The 15,738-nt window shown below is 41.6% G+C and overlaps 1 pseudogene; it reads left to right on the top strand.

Moving 5' to 3' along the window:
* The window catches only part of LOC117850549 (uncharacterized), a 40,449-nt pseudogene extending 33,363 nt beyond the window's left edge, over positions 1 to 7,086 (top strand).
* Positions 7,087 to 15,738: the final 8,652 nt, after the last annotated feature.

Raw genomic sequence — 15,738 nt, 5'->3', positions numbered from 1 at the left:
ATTGCAAATAGAATCACACATTCTACCATACTATCCAGTGCTATCAGACTGCAACAGATCATAATAGCTAGTATGGAAGACATAATTTGAGATAAGAGATCGTACGTTTCTTTCTTGATGAAGACCGGCTCCTGGACGACTACCAGGTACAGCAGGCGACGACGATCAGTAGCCTGACGTTGTTCGCAACGACGAGTGACGCCCGAGCGACGAAGAGGTAAACGAGTCGTGGTGAAGGAGTCGACGAAGAACTTGACGAAGCGGAGGAAGCGATCAAGCAGTCGCGCAGAGCGCTTCCCAAAAACCTTATTCGCCCTCTCCCGGTGCAGGATCGCTGAAGACGACGGTTCCGGAGACCTACTCCCCCAATCACCGGTGCACGCTGACAATCGGGATGGAGTAGACTACGGTGGCGGCGCAGCAGCGAGAGGAGGCAAAAATCTAACTAGTACAGACCACCTTAGGGATACCCTAACCTGGGGACCTTCCCGTATAGTAGTCTATATTTCCATCTTTTTCATGAGGGAGGTGGTCCATATATATAGGGAGGAAAAGCCCCAACACCCTCATCTATTAGCAATATGGGACTAATAGATGGTTTACCCCCTCTTTACGCTAATGGGCCTTTGAGATTTATTTGAAATTCTGAAATTACTTATGGGCTAGGCCCATTATTTCAACAATCCACCACCAGATCTCAAATGCCCATTTAGGTGTTTTGCACATTTCTCACTACTGTTTGATATACCAGTATTTCAACAAGGACTATTAAGTTGAACTCTCGCCTAGAGCTTCAAGCTACATTCATCCACAACTTGAACAATGGACTAAGCCTTGAATTGCAAGTTTTGTGCGGACAAGTTTCACTCAAAGTCGAAACTAGTACCTGGCTGCCAGTAGCCTACCCCACGGGTGGGGCATATAGGTCGTACCCCCTTGTCTCTTCATGAGCTTAATAGAGATCACCCAAGTCTCACAGACTGCGACCTTACAACAGTCGGGCTCATATAGGTATATTTTTCCAAGATGTTCTGCAGGGCAACATCTTTGCTAATTAAAGCCAACAAAATATATTAAGGCAGTAGCCAGCCTGCCATGCAGTGGTTTGAGAGTGTTGCATCATTTCTCGAGTGGGTTAGTAGGATACTCTCATGCTGTCCCATGGCTTGTTCTTCCCAGATCCTACTTCACGGGATCTCCGATCACATAGGTTGGGTTACCACCATGGTGTAGGTCATATGGGTCTCATACCCATCTCCTTTGATGCATTGTCTATCACATTACGTGACAGCCCCTTAGTGAACTGATCTGCCAAGTTCTTATCAGTTGAGATGTAATCCACTGATACAACTCCGGAGTTTCTCATTTTCCTGACAGATTTCAGACGTCTCTTAACGTGTCTTGATAACTTCGTATTGTCCTTAGAATTATTCACTTTGACTATCACCGTTTGATTGTCACAATTCATAAGTATTGCCGGCATAGGTTTCTCGACAATAGGCAAGTCCATCAAGAGTTCACGTAGCCAATCAGCCTCAACTGTGGCTGTATCTAATGCTGCAAGTTCTGCTTCCATGGTAGACCTCGTTAAGATAGTCTGTTTGGATGACCTCCATGAAACAGCACCACCACCAAGAGTGAAGACGTATCCACTTGTGGCATATAGTTCATTAGCATCAGATATCCAATTTGAATCACTATAGCCTTCCAGCACCGCAGGATACCCGGAGTAGTGAATTCCGTAATCCATAGTACCAACTAAATAGCGCATGACTCGCTCAAGCGCACGCCAATGATCATCTCCCGGATTAAAGGTAAACCGGCTCAGTTTGCAAACAGCGTATGAGATGTCAGGCCTAGTAGCACTGGCTAAATACATAAGTGATCCAATAATCTGAGAGTATCTTAATTGGTCTCTACCAATTCTCTTGTTTTTCCGAAGTATCAAGCTCGGATCATAAGGTGTGAGAGAAGGCTTACTGTCCTTGAAGCCAAACCGGCTCAAGAACTTTTCCACATAATGAGATTGCGTGAGAGTAATCCCATTCTCTCCTTTGATCAACTTGATATTCAGAATTACATCAGCCTCTCCAAGATCTTTCATGTCGAAATTTTGGCACAAAAATGACTTGACCTCTTTAATCACGTCAAGATTTGTACCAAAGATCAGTATGTCATCGACATACAAACACAATATAACTCCCTCACCCCCACCATGGCGGTAGTACACACATCTATCAGACTCATTGACAGAAAAGCCTGCTGATATGAGTGTAGTATCAAATTTCTCATGCCACTGCTAAGGTGCTTGTTTCAGGCCATACAAAGATTTCAGTAATTTACACACCTTGTTCTCTTGACCCTTTATTACCAACCCGTCAGGCTGATTCATATAAATTTCCTCATCCAACTCTTCATTAAGGAAAGCTGTCTTAACATCCATCTGATGGACGAGAAGACCATGTGAGGCAGCAAGGGAAAGTAATACTTGAATACTGGTCAATCTCGCAACAGGTGAGTAAGTGTCAAAGAAATCTTCGCCTTCTTTCTGGGTATAACCCTTAGCCACAAGTCGAGCCTTGTACTTATCAATAGTACCATCAGGCCTAAGCTTCTTTTTGAACACCCACTTGCAACCCACAGGTTTACAACCATACGGTCGATCAACAACCTCCCAAGTTCCATTAGAAAGAATAGAGTCCATCTCACTATGGATAGCTTCTTTCCAATCATCTGCATCTGGAGATGCAAATGCCTCTGAAATAGTCTTAGGAGTATCATCTACGAGATAGACAGTAAAATCGTCACCAAAGGACTTTGCAGTTCTTTATCTCTTGCTCCTCTTAGGAGCTTCACTGTTAACCTCCTCATGAACTGGCTCAAGTGTTTGTTCAACATGATCAGGAAGCACAATAGGTTCAAGAGTTGTCTTAGCAATCATATCAGAAGATAGTCTAGACATACTATGCAATTGTTTCATAGGAAATATATTCTCAAAGAAGGTAACATCACGAGACTCCATCAAGGTATTATCATGAACATCAGGCACCTTTGATTTAACCACTAAAAATCTATAGGCTATGCTATGATGAGCATATCCCAAAAAGACACAATCCACAGTTTAAGGTCCCAACTTACGTTTCTTGTTGATTGGCACACTAACTTTGGCCAAGCAACCCCAAGTGCGTAAGTATGAAAGTGATGGTTTTCTTCCAATCCATTCTTCATAGGGAGTTTTCTCCTTATTCTTCATGGGTACTTTATTCAGGACATGACATGAAGTCAATACAGCCTCCCCCCACCATGCCTTAGATAATCCACTGGTGTCTAACATGGCGTTCACCAAGTCAGTCAAAGTGCGATTCTTTCTTTCGGCAACCCCGTTTGATTGGGGCGAATAGGGAGGCTTCCTCTCATGTACAATACCATGTTCTTCACAGAACAAGTCGAAATCATTAGAGAAATACTCACCACCATGATCAGACCTAATTCTCTTGATGTTTTTCTCAAGTTGATTCTCAACTTCAGCCTTATAGATTTTAAAGTAATTAAGAGCCTCATCTTTCGTTTTCAATAAATATACATAGCAATATCTAGACGCATCATCTATCAAAGTCATGAAATATCTTTTTCCACCTTTGGTCAACACACCATTCATCTCGCATATATCAGAATGAATTAGTTCAAGTGGTGCCAATTGTCTCTCCTCTGCCACCTTGTGAGATTTTCGAGGTTGCTTAGATTGCACACAACTATGACACTTAGAACCTTTGACAATGGAAAAATTTGGAATTAAACACAGGCTGGAAAGTCGAGACATAGAACCAAAATTCAGATGACATAAACGTGAATGCCAAACACTAGCATCACTCTCATTAATACCATCACAAATATAGTTCACAGACTTTTTGCAATAATCTGAAAGGGAAAAGCGGAACAAGCCTCCGCACTCATAGCCTTTACCAATAAATTGTCCACTCTTAGACACGACAATTTTATTAGACTCAAGCACTACCTTAAAACCATCCCTACATAAAAGGGAGCCACTAACTAGATTCTTCTTGATAGAAGGGACATGCTGCACGTTCTTCAGTTGCACGATCTTTCCCGAAGTAAACTTGAGATCTACCGTACCAACACCATGAACAGAAGCATGTGACCCATTCCCTATTAGGATGGAGGAATCCCGAGTGACCTGGTAAGATGAAAATAAGGAGGCATCAGCACACACATGAACATTAGCACCAGTATCAAGCCACCAAGTATTAGTAGACTGAAACACTGAAAAAACAGAAGGTAAATTACCATACCCACTATTTCCGTCTCCAGCGCTGGTCGCCATGCTCACAGACTTCTACTGTGGAGGTTTTCTTCCTTTGCGGTTTGGGCACTTCTTTGCCCAATGGTCAGTAGAACCGCACACGAAGCATCCCTCGTTCTCCTTGTTCTTCTTCTTCTTGAAGGTAGTGGACTGCTTAGGCTTATTATTCTTGCCCTTGCCCTTGCCACCATTGCCATTGTGATGTGATTGGTGCACCATATTGGCACTGGTCTGACCCTCAACAGCTTTAGATCGTCCATCTTTAGCCCGAGCTTTCTCCTCAACATCAAGAGACGCAATCAAGTCTGAAACAGAAATTTCTATCCTCTTGTGTTTGAGAGAAGTGGCGAAATCCCTCCAGGATGGAGGTAACTTGGCAATAATGCCCCCAGCCACAAACTTGTCGGACACGACAATCTTTAGCAGATCGAGTTCCTTCACCATGCACTGTAATTCATGAGCCTGAGCGACTACAGATTTTTCGTCAACCATCTTGTAGTCATGATACTGCTCAATGATGTACAATTCAGTGCCAGTATCTGAGCCACCGTAGTTGGCAGTCAGATCGTCCCACAACTCCTTTGCGACCGTGTGATGAAGGTACACATCCTGCAGATGTTCTGCAAGTGCACCAATCATAGCGCCCAAGAATATTGTGTTGGCTTCCGAATATTCTTTCTCCTTTTCAGGAGAGAGAACCCCTTCTAGCTTGCCATTGGACACCCAGAACACCTTCATGGCAGTAAGCCACAGCGTGGCTTTCACCTGCTACCTCTTGAAGTGCACGCCAGCAAACGGTGCTGGCCTCAGTGCATCAAGAAATCCAGCCATAAAACTAAAGTGCCTACAATAAGGTTTTTGGATTGTTGGATATATAAGCACTTTTAGTTTTAATTTAATCCAGAAATAAATCATGAATACGATGAACAGATAGTAGATTAAACTAGACATGTCTACGCAAGATCTAGACAAGTCTATCATTGCAAATAGAATCACACATTCTACCATACTATCCAGTGCTATCAGACTGCAACAGATCATAATAGCTAGTATGGAAGACATAATTTGAGATAAGAGATCGTACGTTTCTTTCTTGGTGAAGACCAGCTCCTGGACGACTACCGGGTACAGCAGGCGACGACGATTAGCAGCCTGACGTTGTTCGCGACGACGAGTGACGCCCGAGCGACGAAGAGGTAGACGAGTCGTGGTGAAGGAGTCGACGAAGAACTTGACGAAGCGGAGGAAGCGATCGAGCAGTCGCACAGAGCGCTTCCCAAAAACCTTATTCGCCCTCTCCCGGTGCAGGATCGCTGAAGACGACGGTTCTGGAGACCTGCTCTTCCAATCGCCGGTGCACGGCGATAATCGGGATGGAGTAGACTACGGTGGCGGCGCAGCAGCGAGAGGAGGCAAAAATCTAACTAGTACAGACCACCTTAGGGATACCCTAACCTGGGGGCCTTCCCGTATAGTAGTCTATATTTCCATCTTTTTCATGAGGGAGGTGGTCCATATATATAGGGAGGAAAAGCCCCAACACCCTCATCTATTAACAATATGGGACTAATAGATGGTGTACCCCCTCTTTACGCTAATGGGCCTTTGAGATTTATTTGAAATTCTGAAATTACTTATGGGCTAGGCCCATTATTTCAACATGAAATGCTCTAGAGTTATACAATACAGTACACTAAAACCTAATTTATAGCCTTTTTTTTTGCTCTGTTTTCTGGCATTTTGATCAAGCATATGATTGAATGTCTTCATTTCAGCCTTTGCTCAAGGCAAAGCATGCACTCAACCATAAAGAATTATTGCGAATGCACTACGTGTTGCATTTCTTTTGTTTTATTTCTTCATCATTTCTTGGATGTCTGATAATTGCACTGTTATATGTTAGTATGTTACATCTACTTTTTGCTATTTGATTTTTATTTCTTCCCTCTTTCTTGGATATTTGATAACTGTAAAATTATAACCCTTTATCTCCATGGTAGTGGTTGCACTTTCCCATTTTTACTTTTATATTCAAGTATCGTTATCTATCTGTGTCATTTTGCTATAAGTTTGCTGTTTCTGACGATGATGTTGCAATTTCTAAATTGTCAAGTACTATTTCCAGCTTCATTGTTTTTAGCTAGCTGAGTGAAGAAATTATCTTGTTATCTGTTTGTAGTTCCCTTTTTTAACTTCTATGCAAGGAGCATTACCAAATATGGGCAGTACAGCATTGTTGTCGCGTGCTCCAGGTATGGGATCTGTTGAATCTGTTCTGCCACCTCTACAAGTTCTCCCCCTCCCATTAGCAAACAGTACTAGTAGCTAAACTCTTAGCTTCACACAGTTTTGTGATATTATATGATTGGTCTTCACATCCCACTTCATTGTGACTCATTAGCTGGTAAAATGATTTGTTTACAGATCAATACATAGTTCAGCAACATGCAGTTCACGTACAGAATAATACTTTCCTCACTGGGTAACACCCCTCCTCTCTCCCTCCTAAATCCCATTTTCAATCTGCCGTAAATTCTAATAATAATTTTACTGAAACCACATCTCTGACCACTGACCACTAATCCTTCCAAAACTAATCTACTCTTCCCTTTTCTCAATATCGTAGATATGAAGGAATCAAAGGTATTGCCACAAACGTTACCGCATATGGCTTACTTCCGATGGATCAACGTTTGGCTGCTCAAAATCTACAGGCCATGAACCACAACTCTTTGCCCCGAGTTGGCGGAAACCCATTTGGTTAGAACTGGTTCTAGTACCTCAGTTCTGTCAGTTGTATATAGTTATAAGATTTGATGCTACGTTATGTGACATGAGAAAGTGCTAGTTGAATAATGTAGAGGATCAAGAAGAGTGACAAGAGATACCTGACTAGTTTGGTGTATAGGATTTTACTTCCTCTGAAAGATGTTGGATGATATTGGATTCGCCAACGAAATGCAGCTATGGTGTTTTCCACACAAGGAGATAGGAAGTGTGCGTACGACCAGACTATATACTAACATTGTGTAGTTCACTTGAAAAATCATGTAACCTTATTTTAAACGGTAAACCACCTTGTTCCTTTGTGCGGCATACCAAATAGACGGTAAATTAGAAAATTGTGCCTACAGATCGTTCACGATTTCTAACCAACTGTTTTATTTGGCAACTCAGATTTTGATGCTATGCTAAAATGTCTACACATACTATTTATGTTTAGTAGCATAATCAGTTCATAGATTATGGACATTTATTTGTAGTGAGGTATGGATTTTCTCGTGCTATATCGAAGATGCATGGATATGATTTTTTGAAACAAACAGGCAGAAGATCCGGCTATTTTCGTACTATTAATATAATTAAGAGGGGAAAGATGTGTGGATATTGATTAGTATAGTTAGGCATGGATTCCCACATTCTATATATAGAGTATATATCTATGGACAAATTTAATTATAGTAAGATATTTTTAGATAAAATTGTTGTAAGATATGGATTCTCACATGCTATATCAAAGGTGCATGGACATTGATTATACTTAAGACATGGATTCTCAAATGATCGGAGATGCATGGACATTGATTAGTAGTTAGACATGGGTTCCCTCATGCTCTATATAAAGATACGCAGGTGCAGGTAAGGTTCACATCGAGAGCGATCTTGAGGCATTCTGAGCTTCTAGCAGCACCGAACCAATCCTAGCAGCGCAGGAATGGCTCCTAAAGCAATCCTTCGACCTCTGATCTTTGCCTTAGCCCTTACCATGCTTGTAGCGCTTTCTCATGGGAGCTTTCAAGTTGCCAAAATCCTTGTTTTTAAAAATTGCATGGATGTCATAAAAAAGCATCCCCCGCAAGACACGATCCCAGGTAAAAAATGCATAAATACCGTGCTGAAAAATAACCTGGTTGGCATCTGTTTGGTCCTCACCCAAGAAGACGAGGATAAGGTAAGTGTGGAGAGGCTTGTCAGTCTCGGACGCAGATTTGGACAACTGTTCACAGCCGGCGCCAGATGCGGAACTAGTAAGTGTCCGATACCATTTCATTTTCGCTCGTAAAGGTTTCTTAAACGATTATTTATAATTCCTACCCCTACCATATAAGAAATGTTAAAACTATTACTGCTGCATGTTTTTTTTTTGTTTTTTAGTAAATTGAGAGCACACGACCTCACCTGTGACATGGACTATTTTCTGCAGCCTACATTATTCCAGAACTTCCGGGACCACCACTGTGATAGAAGGCACACATCCATGAGCAGCTCTTGGGCAGATATGTAGGAGGAAGCTGTAATAATAGAATAAATGTGATATGTGCATGGTTGGGATCCAAATTAAATGTCTTCTCTGTAATGTCATGGTGTCCGAATGAAATAGTCTTCTGATCTACTCCATTTGGGTTTTTGCAACTGGTACGTAATATATGTATGATTGTATGCATCTTTCAAAACAACACAAAAGATTCCCTATAGGCATTGGCTTTCAGAGAACAAGTTAAGGTTCCCAACGCTGCACTGCTTTTGCAGAACATGCTCCTGCAATCACAGGGAACATGATCCTTCTGATGGAAAAGTTTGCCGGCAAATTAAATCAATGGAATAGTAATCGGAAGTTTTGAAATTAGTTTTAGCTATCAAGTGCCTTAAGCAGCTCTCGCGATATCAGTCGAAGTTCACCCATACTATGATGCTAATCAAATTTACCATCGGTCTGAAACATATGGGCAATAACATAACTGATCAATGCAAATGTTAGCGCGGAATATGCAGCTGTTTACATGATCTCAACGTACAACAATTCACAATCCATCATCCCAGCTGTGCTCGAAATCCAGAGCACAGGTGAAGCCATACATGATCTAATAAAGGATCGTGTTAAATCTGTCGCCGAATCCTCTCAAAATTACAAGGAGATATAGTGAAAAATAATGAATTATCTCACACTTCCCAAAAAATGAATAGCCTTGTAAAAGTTGGCCTCCAACCACTGGCTGACTATGCCCAAATATTATACTTCTTCCGTTTTAAAATTTCGCCATTAAATCTCGTTGGCTTAATACAGGGCACAAAATCGTATATGGAACCACTGTGCTCTAGCTTTTTGAGTTAGAATAAGATATCCAAAGTACTTGCAAAGTTATATGATCGGAAATTTGAAGAATTTATATGGGCTTTGTATGGGCTTGTGTATTGTGCTTTGTCCGTATATTTTTTCCGATAAGGTGCTTTGTCCGCGTTGCTCGCTCATGTGGCTTGTCTCTTGTGTAATCTTGATTGAGAGATGAAGCAACTTGGGCTTCAGGTTCGACAAATTCTGAACTCTACGCAGCTTTGCTATATAAGCTCACCTTGATCTGTTTTGCGCCACATAAAAAGATATGATATCTGCAATGGGTAAATTTGGACCCTCCAAATTACGATCGGACGGCAGAGATAAGTGGGACTACACCAGTATGTGTTGGAAAGGATACGAATCCGCCGCCCTGCAAGTTGCAACAAATCTGGCTCCAAGATTGGGCCCCCATTTCCAAGCTACAAGCCCGCCGCCGCCACCGGCGACTATGCCATTGTCGACCCTGCCCTCATCCTCCTCCTCCGCCGTCGCTCGTCTCTGGCGACCCGCATACCACCTCGCTTATGTTAAGGTCTCTCTCTTTGCTACTCCTCCACTCATCGCTCCCCTCCAGGCCGACCCCATCTAGGCTCCTCTCTTCCGCCGCCGCCACAGCCACCTCCGTATCTGCCTCCGGTGCTCTAAATGGCCGCGTGCATGGAACCGTCTCGGTATTGCCACAAACGTTACCCCATATGGCTTACTTCCGATGGATCAACGTTTGGCTGCTCAAAATCTACAGGCCATGAACCACAACTCTTTGCCCCGAGTTGGCGGAAACCCATTTGGTTAGAACTGGTTCTAGTACCTCAGTTCTGTCAGTTGTATATAGTTATAAGATTTGATGCTACGTTATGTGACATGAGAAAGTGCTAGTTGAATAATGTAGAGGATCAAGAAGAGTGACAAGAGATACCTGACTAGTTTGGTGTATAGGATTTTACTTCCTCTGAAAGATGTTGGATGATATTGGATTCGCCAACGAAATGCAGCTATGGTGTTTTCCACACAAGGAGATAGGAAGTGTGCGTACGACCAGACTATATACTAACATTGTGTAGTTCACTTGAAAAATCATGTAACCTTATTTTAAACGGTAAACCACCTTGTTCCTTTGTGCGGCATACCAAATAGACGGTAAATTAGAAAATTGTGCCTACAGATCGTTCACGATTTCTAACCAACTGTTTTATTTGGCAACTCAGATTTTGATGCTATGCTAAAATGTCTACACATACTATTTATGTTTAGTAGCATAATCAGTTCATAGATTATGGACATTTATTTGTAGTGAGGTATGGATTTTCTCGTGCTATATCGAAGATGCATGGATATGATTTTTTGAAACAAACAGGCAGAAGATCCGGCTATTTTCGTACTATTAATATAATTAAGAGGGGAAAGATGTGTGGATATTGATTAGTATAGTTAGGCATGGATTCCCACATTCTATATATAGAGTATATATCTATGGACAAATTTAATTATAGTAAGATATTTTTAGATAAAATTGTTGTAAGATATGGATTCTCACATGCTATATCAAAGGTGCATGGACATTGATTATACTTAAGACATGGATTCTCAAATGATCGGAGATGCATGGACATTGATTAGTAGTTAGACATGGGTTCCCTCATGCTCTATATAAAGATACGCAGGTGCAGGTAAGGTTCACATCGAGAGCGATCTTGAGGCATTCTGAGCTTCTAGCAGCACCGAACCAATCCTAGCAGCGCAGGAATGGCTCCTAAAGCAATCCTTCGACCTCTGATCTTTGCCTTAGCCCTTACCATGCTTGTAGCGCTTTCTCATGGGAGCTTTCAAGTTGCCAAAATCCTTGTTTTTAAAAATTGCATGGATGTCATAAAAAAGCATCCCCCGCAAGACACGATCCCAGGTAAAAAATGCATAAATACCGTGCTGAAAAATAACCTGGTTGGCATCTGTTTGGTCCTCACCCAAGAAGACGAGGATAAGGTAAGTGTGGAGAGGCTTGTCAGTCTCGGACGCAGATTTGGACAACTGTTCACAGCCGGCGCCAGATGCGGAACTAGTAAGTGTCCGATACCATTTCATTTTCGCTCGTAAAGGTTTCTTAAACGATTATTTATAATTCCTACCCCTACCATATAAGAAATGTTAAAACTATTACTGCTGCATGTTTTTTTTTTGTTTTTTAGTAAATTGAGAGCACACGACCTCACCTGTGACATGGACTATTTTCTGCAGCCTACATTATTCCAGAACTTCCGGGACCACCACTGTGATAGAAGGCACACATCCATGAGCAGCTCTTGGGCAGATATGTAGGAGGAAGCTGTAATAATAGAATAAATGTGATATGTGCATGGTTGGGATCCAAATTAAATGTCTTCTCTGTAATGTCATGGTGTCCGAATGAAATAGTCTTCTGATCTACTCCATTTGGGTTTTTGCAACTGGTACGTAATATATGTATGATTGTATGCATCTTTCAAAACAACACAAAAGATTCCCTATAGGCATTGGCTTTCAGAGAACAAGTTAAGGTTCCCAACGCTGCACTGCTTTTGCAGAACATGCTCCTGCAATCACAGGGAACATGATCCTTCTGATGGAAAAGTTTGCCGGCAAATTAAATCAATGGAATAGTAATCGGAAGTTTTGAAATTAGTTTTAGCTATCAAGTGCCTTAAGCAGCTCTCGCGATATCAGTCGAAGTTCACCCATACTATGATGCTAATCAAATTTACCATCGGTCTGAAACATATGGGCAATAACATAACTGATCAATGCAAATGTTAGCGCGGAATATGCAGCTGTTTACATGATCTCAACGTACAACAATTCACAATCCATCATCCCAGCTGTGCTCGAAATCCAGAGCACAGGTGAAGCCATACATGATCTAATAAAGGATCGTGTTAAATCTGTCGCCGAATCCTCTCAAAATTACAAGGAGATATAGTGAAAAATAATGAATTATCTCACACTTCCCAAAAAATGAATAGCCTTGTAAAAGTTGGCCTCCAACCACTGGCTGACTATGCCCAAATATTATACTTCTTCCGTTTTAAAATTTCGCCATTAAATCTCGTTGGCTTAATAGGGCACAAAATCGTATATGGAACCACTGTGCTCTAGCTTTTTGAGTTAGAATAAGATATCCAAAGTACTTGCAAAGTTATATGATCGGAAATTTGAAGAATTTATATGGGCTTTGTATGGGCTTGTGTATTGTGCTTTGTCCGTATATTTTTTCCGATAAGGTGCTTTGTCCGCGTTGCTCGCTCATGTGGCTTGTCTCTTGTGTAATCTTGATTGAGAGATGAAGCAACTTGGGCTTCAGGTTCGACAAATTCTGAACTCTACGCAGCTTTGCTATATAAGCTCACCTTGATCTGTTTTGCGCCACATAAAAAGATATGATATCTGCAATGGGTAAATTTGGACCCTCCAAATTACGATCGGACGGCAGAGATAAGTGGGACTACACCAGTATGTGTTGGAAAGGATACGAATCCGCCGCCCTGCAAGTTGCAACAAATCTGGCTCCAAGATTGGGCCCCCATTTCCAAGCTACAAGCCCGCCGCCGCCACCGGCGACTATGCCATTGTCGACCCTGCCCTCATCCTCCTCCTCCGCCGTCGCTCGTCTCTGGCGACCCGCATACCACCTCGCTTATGTTAAGGTCTCTCTCTTTGCTACTCCTCCACTCATCGCTCCCCTCCAGGCCGACCCCATCTAGGCTCCTCTCTTCCGCCGCCGCCACAGCCACCTCCGTATCTGCCTCCGGTGCTCTAAATGGCCGCGTGCATGGAACCGTCTCGGTATTGCCACAAACGTTACCCCATATGGCTTACTTCCGATGGATCAACGTTTGGCTGCTCAAAATCTACAGGCCATGAACCACAACTCTTTGCCCCGAGTTGGCGGAAACCCATTTGGTTAGAACTGGTTCTAGTACCTCAGTTCTGTCAGTTGTATATAGTTATAAGATTTGATGCTACGTTATGTGACATGAGAAAGTGCTAGTTGAATAATGTAGAGGATCAAGAAGAGTGACAAGAGATACCTGACTAGTTTGGTGTATAGGATTTTACTTCCTCTGAAAGATGTTGGATGATATTGGATTCGCCAACGAAATGCAGCTATGGTGTTTTCCACACAAGGAGATAGGAAGTGTGCGTACGACCAGACTATATACTAACATTGTGTAGTTCACTTGAAAAATCATGTAACCTTATTTTAAACGGTAAACCACCTTGTTCCTTTGTGCGGCATACCAAATAGACGGTAAATTAGAAAATTGTGCCTACAGATCGTTCACGATTTCTAACCAACTGTTTTATTTGGCAACTCAGATTTTGATGCTATGCTAAAATGTCTACACATACTATTTATGTTTAGTAGCATAATCAGTTCATAGATTATGGACATTTATTTGTAGTGAGGTATGGATTTTCTCGTGCTATATCGAAGATGCATGGATATGATTTTTTGAAACAAACAGGCAGAAGATCCGGCTATTTTCGTACTATTAATATAATTAAGAGGGGAAAGATGTGTGGATATTGATTAGTATAGTTAGGCATGGATTCCCACATTCTATATATAGAGTATATATCTATGGACAAATTTAATTATAGTAAGATATTTTTAGATAAAATTGTTGTAAGATATGGATTCTCACATGCTATATCAAAGGTGCATGGACATTGATTATACTTAAGACATGGATTCTCAAATGATCGGAGATGCATGGACATTGATTAGTAGTTAGACATGGGTTCCCTCATGCTCTATATAAAGATACGCAGGTGCAGGTAAGGTTCACATCGAGAGCGATCTTGAGGCATTCTGAGCTTCTAGCAGCACCGAACCAATCCTAGCAGCGCAGGAATGGCTCCTAAAGCAATCCTTCGACCTCTGATCTTTGCCTTAGCCCTTACCATGCTTGTAGCGCTTTCTCATGGGAGCTTTCAAGTTGCCAAAATCCTTGTTTTTAAAAATTGCATGGATGTCATAAAAAAGCATCCCCCGCAAGACACGATCCCAGGTAAAAAATGCATAAATACCGTGCTGAAAAATAACCTGGTTGGCATCTGTTTGGTCCTCACCCAAGAAGACGAGGATAAGGTAAGTGTGGAGAGGCTTGTCAGTCTCGGACGCAGATTTGGACAACTGTTCACAGCCGGCGCCAGATGCGGAACTAGTAAGTGTCCGATACCATTTCATTTTCGCTCGTAAAGGTTTCTTAAACGATTATTTATAATTCCTACCCCTACCATATAAGAAATGTTAAAACTATTACTGCTGCATGTTTTTTTTTTGTTTTTTAGTAAATTGAGAGCACACGACCTCACCTGTGACATGGACTATTTTCTGCAGCCTACATTATTCCAGAACTTCCGGGACCACCACTGTGATAGAAGGCACACATCCATGAGCAGCTCTTGGGCAGATATGTAGGAGGAAGCTGTAATAATAGAATAAATGTGATATGTGCATGGTTGGGATCCAAATTAAATGTCTTCTCTGTAATGTCATGGTGTCCGAATGAAATAGTCTTCTGATCTACTCCATTTGGGTTTTTGCAACTGGTACGTAATATATGTATGATTGTATGCATCTTTCAAAACAACACAAAAGATTCCCTATAGGCATTGGCTTTCAGAGAACAAGTTAAGGTTCCCAACGCTGCACTGCTTTTGCAGAACATGCTCCTGCAATCACAGGGAACATGATCCTTCTGATGGAAAAGTTTGCCGGCAAATTAAATCAATGGAATAGTAATCGGAAGTTTTGAAATTAGTTTTAGCTATCAAGTGCCTTAAGCAGCTCTCGCGATATCAGTCGAAGTTCACCCATACTATGATGCTAATCAAATTTACCATCGGTCTGAAACATATGGGCAATAACATAACTGATCAATGCAAATGTTAGCGCGGAATATGCAGCTGTTTACATGATCTCAACGTACAACAATTCACAATCCATCATCCCAGCTGTGCTCGAAATCCAGAGCACAGGTGAAGCCATACATGATCTAATAAAGGATCGTGTTAAATCTGTCGCCGAATCCTCTCAAAATTACAAGGAGATATAGTGAAAAATAATGAATTATCTCACACTTCCCAAAAAATGAATAGCCTTGTAAAAGTTGGCCTCCAACCACTGGCTGACTATGCCCAAATATTATACTTCTTCCGTTTTAAAATTTCGCCATTAAATCTCGTTGGCTTAATACAGGGCACAAAATCGTATATGGAACCACTGTGCTCTAGCTTTTTGAGTTAGAATAAGATATCCAAAGTA

This window comes from Setaria viridis, chromosome 3 (assembly GCF_005286985.2).
Source record: "Setaria viridis chromosome 3, Setaria_viridis_v4.0, whole genome shotgun sequence".
In the NCBI taxonomy this organism is placed as follows: domain Eukaryota; kingdom Viridiplantae; phylum Streptophyta; class Magnoliopsida; order Poales; family Poaceae; genus Setaria; species Setaria viridis.
The sequence above is the reverse complement of the archived record's forward strand: the minus strand, read 5'-3'. Positions and strand labels throughout refer to the sequence as shown.